Genomic DNA, 6,141 nt, shown 5'->3' on the forward strand with positions numbered 1-6,141 from the left:
ATGAATATCTTCTTTTGCAGATATGGCAAATGCTACAAGGAGTGAAAATATAACACAGATTGTTGGTAGTGAGAAGCTTGATAATAAAAACTTCACTTCATGGAAGTTCAGGATGCAAATTTTTTTGATTGATAAGGGGTATTGGGATCTCTACACAAGAAATGCGGTTGAACCTAACCCTCCTAAATAGAATCCAACTGTAGAGCAATTGAGATTACACAAGCAATGGACAAAAAGAGCTAGTAAGGTCTTGCATTGGTTCTCTTTATGTATTTTGGATGCCATGGCTATACCCTAGTTGTCGCACTCCAAAAGATGCATGGGATATTCTGATGAAGAACTATGGAAATGTTACTCATGCTCAGAACATTCAATTGAAACAATAGTTTAATAACATGACACAAAATGGCAGGAGTATTTAGGCATACACTACGTGTTGGGGGTAAAGGCGCCTCTGCCTAGCCGCCCGTGTATTACTACACTAACAATACCTGTCATTGCACATTGCAGGTGGCAGGTGCTCATCACCGTCATTTTATTCTTTATTCTTTTAGTGATAGTTTGAATAAAGAAAGTTCTGGTCACACATTGTGACTGTTGGAGTTCCCATTTGTGTCTCTCTCTCTTCTTGCTCTTGCTCTCCACCATAGCTCACTTCCAAGCAAGCTTCGATCCTTCTCACCTTTCAACTAGTATCAAAGCTTTGGATCAAAGCTTGATCGTGGAGCTTGGCCCGGCATTACTTCAGCTTGGATTGAAGGCCTAGAGTTTGAGTCTTCTGAGACTGGAATCTTCTTCACTTGGATGTTGCATGGTTGATATGACGTGGTCTGCACACATGTACTTGTGCTGATTTGGGCTTTGCACTCCCTGAGCATACACCTCTTTGTGTCAGGTCTTGCCAGTGTTGTGTACACTTTGCCTTATTACACAGGGGGTGTGCCGGCTTACTGATAGATTCATTTGACATTCTTGGGTGTTTGCTCGATGTCCATATGATTGTCATATGCTAATTTATGCCCTCTTGATGCTGGTTATGCTTTGATAGGCAGTGGTTGACTTGGTGCATTGATTTTGCCTATAGTTTGCTCTCATTATACCCGGCTGTAATTTATTACAGCAAGCAGTTATGTATGGACTGATGTGGAATTTTCATACTGAATCATCTTGATTTTATGTACTTTTGATGGTACTTGGTGGACAACATCATTAGCTATCAGTTCATGGTCATTTTGCCTTGGTTTTAGTGGTATTTTGGCTATTTACAACAGAAAATAGAAAGCAGTTTTGAACTGTCTGCATTGTTTTGGACTACATTATGGGTTCTTCTTCCACTCACAGTACTATCTTCAACATCACTAAGCTTGATGGTACAAATTATGCCTATTGGAAGAGCCAAGTTTGGCAGGTATTGGTGCAGAAATCATAGATAAAGCCACTAAGGATGCATGGCGAGTAGCCTAAAACTATGACTAATGACGAATGGGATGAGCTTAATGAGTTATGCAAGTCCACCCTCATCTTGTCTCTCACTGAACAAGTGCATTACAATGTGGTTGAGGAAGCACAAAGTGCTTGGCAGCTTTGGGATAAAATTAGGAACCTCTATGACAAGAAAAGTCCAGCAAGTCAGATGTATTGGCTGAAGCAGCTTATGGACCTGCGCATAAAGGAGAATATGACAATGTTTGCTAATTTGAGCCAATTCCATGCTATTCTCAAGAACTTGACTTCGCATGGTATTACCTTTAATGATGAGGTTACTCCATTGTTTTTGCTTGGGACTCTAAGTGAGTCATGGGATGTATTCCGCACTGTCTTATGTGCTCCTGCTACTATTTTGAACTTGCATGATGTAGAGAGTGCTCTTTTATAGCAAGAAGAGATCAACCATAAGAACTAAGATGCATGTTGTGTGTCCCAAGCTTTGACTATTAGAGGTAGTGATGGTAATGGTAAGAATGACCATGGGAATGGCCGAGGTGGAGACTCGCAGAAGTCTAGGTCTAAGTCGTGTGGTAAGTCCTGCAGCAAGTTTCGTGGGAGAAATGCTAATGTGACATGTCATCATTGCAGCAAGAAGGGTCCTATACACCCACAGTGTCATGAGTTGCGCAATGAGAAGCACAAAGAGAAGGGAAAAGACAAAGTACTAGAAAAGTCCTCTGATCGCAGCATTATGCTTGCGAAATCCAGCGTGAAAATCAAGGAGATAAATGTCATGTGGAGGACTGATGACTCCAATGGGGAGTACATACTTGCAGCTAGTTCTTATGATGCTACGTTGTTGACCCATGTTCGCTCTATGTATGCATAGTGCTGGCTTTTGGATTATGGTGCTTCATTTCATGTTACACCATGCCGTGAGTGATTCCACTCCTACCACATTGTCTCTGGTTCAGTTCTCTTGGGTGATGGTAGGTCACTTGCTATTGTCGGCATTGGGGATGCACGGCTACAGTTCTCTACTAGTAGTACTTTTCTATTACAGGATGTACGTCATGCACCTATGCTTACACGCAGTCTTATGTCTACAGGGCAGCTTGATGTTGTTGGGTTTCATGTTTCATTTGGGGATTCTGCATGGAAGATCACTCGTGGCAGACTTGTGCTTGCTAGAGGTGCCAAAGTTGGCAGCCTCTATCCTCTTGTAGTTGATGGATCCTCTATTAACAATGTATTGCTAGTGGGTTCCATCCCACATGTATCTCTTTGGCATGCCCATTTGGGCAATATGTCCTTGAAGGGAATGAAAATGCTTTCTGGTTTGCAGTACTTAACGCCCCTTGACTGCGCATGTTTTGATTCATGTGAGCATTGTCTTTATGGCAGACAGACTAGGAATATGCATAAGAAGTCTGGTAGGACATGCATGAGTGAGCCCCTAGCATTGGTACATTCAGATGTCTATGGACCCATGCCCTGTTAGTCTATGGGTGGTGCAAAATATTTTGTGACGTTCATTGGCAATTTTTCATGTAAAGTCTAGGTTTACCCCGTTAAGCTCAAGTCAGAAGTCTTGGTTGTGTTTCAGAGATGGCTTGCATTGGTTGAGAACCAAAGTGGGCATAGACTGAAATGCCTTAGGATTGACAATGGGGGAGAATATGTGCCATGTGCTTTTGAGCAACTATGTGACGAGAAGGATATTAAGCGTCAGTTGACCACCCCCAATACCCCACCCCAGAATGGTTTGGCTGAGTGGATGTCAAGACTGCATTCTTACATGGGGATTTGCATGATGAGATATACATGGAGCAGCCTAAGGGCTTTGCAGAACCTGGAAGGGAGCACCTAGTGTGCAAGTCGAAGAAAAGTCTTTATGGCTTGAAGCAGGAACCTAGGGAGTGGTATCATAAGTTTGATGTCTTTATGCATCACAGGGCTACAATAGGAGTGCTATAGATCTGTGTTTTTACATGAAGAAAGCCCGTGATGGCTCATTGCTTATTTTGGTACTTTATATGGATGATATGCTAATAACAGGGAAAGCTCATGATGAGATGGATACTCTTAAATCTCACATAAAGAAGAGCTTTGAGATGAAGTATTTGGGACATGCCTCTCACATTCTTGGTATGTGCATTAAGTGCGACATGCATCAGGGACTACTCTACCTCTCACAGAGGGAGTACATTCATAAAGTCCTTGAGTGTTTCCGCATGCAGGACGTAACGCCTATTGGCTATCCATTACTTTCTTATGTGAAGGTTTCATAGGCCAATTGTCCCCGCATACGGATGAGCAGAGGGCCGAGATGGCCAAGATCCCTTATGCATTAGCCATGGATAGTTTGATGTATGCCATGATAGCCACTCGTCCGGATATTGCCTTTACAGTTGGTGTTGTGGCATGCTATATGGCTACACATGGCAAAAAGCATTGGGATGCCGTAAAGGGTATCATGAGATACCTGAAGGGCACAACAGATATGTGTATTTGCTATGGCAGCTAGGATATAGGAGTTGTGGGCTACATAGGCTCCGATTATGTAGGACATGCAAATAGTAGGAAGTCCACTTCCGGTTATGTCTTCATCTATGTTGGAGGTGTTGTTTCTTGGATGTCCAGGGTTTAGAAGTGTATGGCTCTCTCTACCACTGAGGTCGAGTATGTTGCGGTCACTGAGGCTTGCAAGGAGGCCATATGGTTGGGCTGTTTGAATCATGACCTTGGGATTGATATTATACCTACGTTGCATTCGGATTCTATGAGTGCTATTAAGCTAGCCAAGAATTCGGATTCTATGAGTATCACTTCATACGTGGGGTTGTGCAGGACAAGTTTGTTGACCTTGTCAAGATCTCCACTGACGAAAATCCTACAGATCTGCTCACGAAAAGCCTCACTACTGAGCGCTTTGCCTTCCTCATGAGATTGATGGGTATTAGATGAGATGACGTTTTTCCTCATCCTATTGTACATCTGTACATTGTATTGTCTTTTCTTTTTCTTTTCACTCCTCACTGGGGCAAATTCACCTTTAAGTGGGAGGTTGTTGGGGGTAAAGACGCCTCTACCTAGCCGCCCATGTGTACTATTACACTGACAGTTCCCACCTTTGCACATTGCAGGTGGCGGCAGGTGCTCATCACCGTTACTTTATTCTTTATTTTTTTAGTGTCAGTTTGAATAAAGAAAGGCCCTATCACACATTGTGACTGTTGGAGTTCCCATTTTTGTCTCTCTCTCTTCTTGCTCTTACTCTCCACCATAGCTCACTTCCAAGCAAGCTTCGTACCTTCTCACCTTTCACTACGAGTTCACTATAGAGATCAAAACTATTGTAGATCAGCTTGCATCCATTGGCTCTAAGATTGAAGATGATGAGTTGATTATAGTCACAATGAATGGCTTGGAAAATGAGTATAAGGACTTTGTTACATCGGTCTCAGTGAGAGTAGATGCCCCTGATTGGGACGAACTACTTGCTATATTGCTACACAAGGAAGTCAAACTTGATTTGAATACTGGTTCTAGTACCTCTCAGGGTAGAGATATTGTGTTTTACTCTAGTTAGTAAGCTAGAGGTGGCAAAGCTTGTGGAGCTTTTCTAGGTCATGGGGATACTTGGAATGCCTATGGACAATAGAAATAGAATGCATGGCAAGTTTGTCATGCACAAGGCCAGCGTGGATCTGGAGTGTTTACAAGCACGGGGGGAGATTACCTAGAGATAGAGGTGGCTCTTGGCAGCTGCATGATTAGTCTAACAGGGATAAAGATTGTCATTATTGTGGTAAATATGGATACATAGCAAAGGGTTGCCATGAAAATCAAGTAGATATGAATGAAAAAGTTAAACAACATGAAAATTATGCATCTTCCAATGGTACTCATGATGATCAAACAAATGGCATATTTCCAAGGATATGCCTATGCAAGGCAAGGATGAAAAGTGGTATATAGACTCAAGATCATCTAATCACATGACTCCACATGGTGAATGGTTTGATGAGTTGACAACAGGGTCTCATGGATATGTATGCACTAGTGATAACACATAGCATGATGTCTAGCATATAGGTGTGGTTCCACTAGTCATGCATGATGTCAAGAAGAAAAGCTTGTATGACATATTACATGTATCATCAATCACTAAGAATCTACTATTTGTTGGAGCAAAATCTGCAAATCAAATTCAATAGAGATGGTTGTTTTATTGAGGAGTATGAAAATTTCTACAAATTGATTGCTAGAGGCAAGAGAGATGGCATGATGCTCACTTTGGATGCATCTATCCCTGAGTTGAAAGGAACCATGTTTGCCCATGATAATGGAGTAGTTAGAGACGTAGAAATCTGGCACAAATGCATTGGTCATGTAAATATCTAGAGGCTGAAAAATATGTAGCAAAAGTAAGTTGTGCTTGGCTTGCCAAAGTTTAAGAACACTGATCTAGGACATGTATGTGCTGCCTCTTAGTTTGTGAAACAAGCAAGGTTTCCGTTTATGAGGCATATGAGGAATAATTCGTGACCTTTGCAGTTGACACATTTGGATGTATGGGGTCCAACCCATAATGCCTCTTTTGATGATGCCAAGTATTATTTGTCATTTATCGATTATTTCAATCAATATACATGGCTATATATCTTGAAGCACAAGGATGAGATGCTTAATGTATTCAAGGATTTTAAG

Source organism: Lygodium microphyllum, chromosome 10, assembly GCF_053477565.2.
Source record: "Lygodium microphyllum isolate KBCC chromosome 10, Lygodium_microphyllum_v1.1.10, whole genome shotgun sequence".
Classification (NCBI taxonomy): domain Eukaryota; kingdom Viridiplantae; phylum Streptophyta; class Polypodiopsida; order Schizaeales; family Lygodiaceae; genus Lygodium; species Lygodium microphyllum.